Source organism: Penaeus monodon, chromosome 27 (assembly GCF_015228065.2).
Source record: "Penaeus monodon isolate SGIC_2016 chromosome 27, NSTDA_Pmon_1, whole genome shotgun sequence".
Taxonomy (NCBI): Eukaryota; Metazoa; Arthropoda; class Malacostraca; order Decapoda; family Penaeidae; genus Penaeus; species Penaeus monodon.
This window is the reverse complement of record NC_051412.1, coordinates 24,296,128-24,296,358: the sequence shown is the minus strand read 5'-3', so window position 1 is coordinate 24,296,358 and position 231 is coordinate 24,296,128. Positions and strand designations below refer to the sequence as shown.

Genomic DNA, 231 nt, shown 5'->3' with positions numbered 1-231 from the left:
ACAGATAAAGCATATATTCCTCTTCTTTTCCCACTCATCGTCAGCAGCTTATTTCCCATTTCGAGTTTCCACGTTAAATGCACATATGCCATCCATTCGTGTTAAATGCCTCCTCATTTTCTTCACATTTTCTCCCATTTTTCTTCGGCCTCCCTCGATATCTGACTCCCCTGTCAAGTACCTCACTCTTCTGTTCAAGGGATCGAACTATCTCATCCTCTTGACCCTTTG

At 42.9% G+C, this 231-nt stretch overlaps 1 protein-coding gene across 1 annotated transcript in view; it reads right to left on the bottom strand.

Annotated features, from left to right (window-relative positions):
- LOC119590704 (iodotyrosine deiodinase 1-like) overlaps nt 1-231 on the bottom strand; it is a gene marked incomplete at its 5' end in the record, with an annotated part of 12,533 nt that overhangs the window by 4,697 nt on the left and 7,605 nt on the right.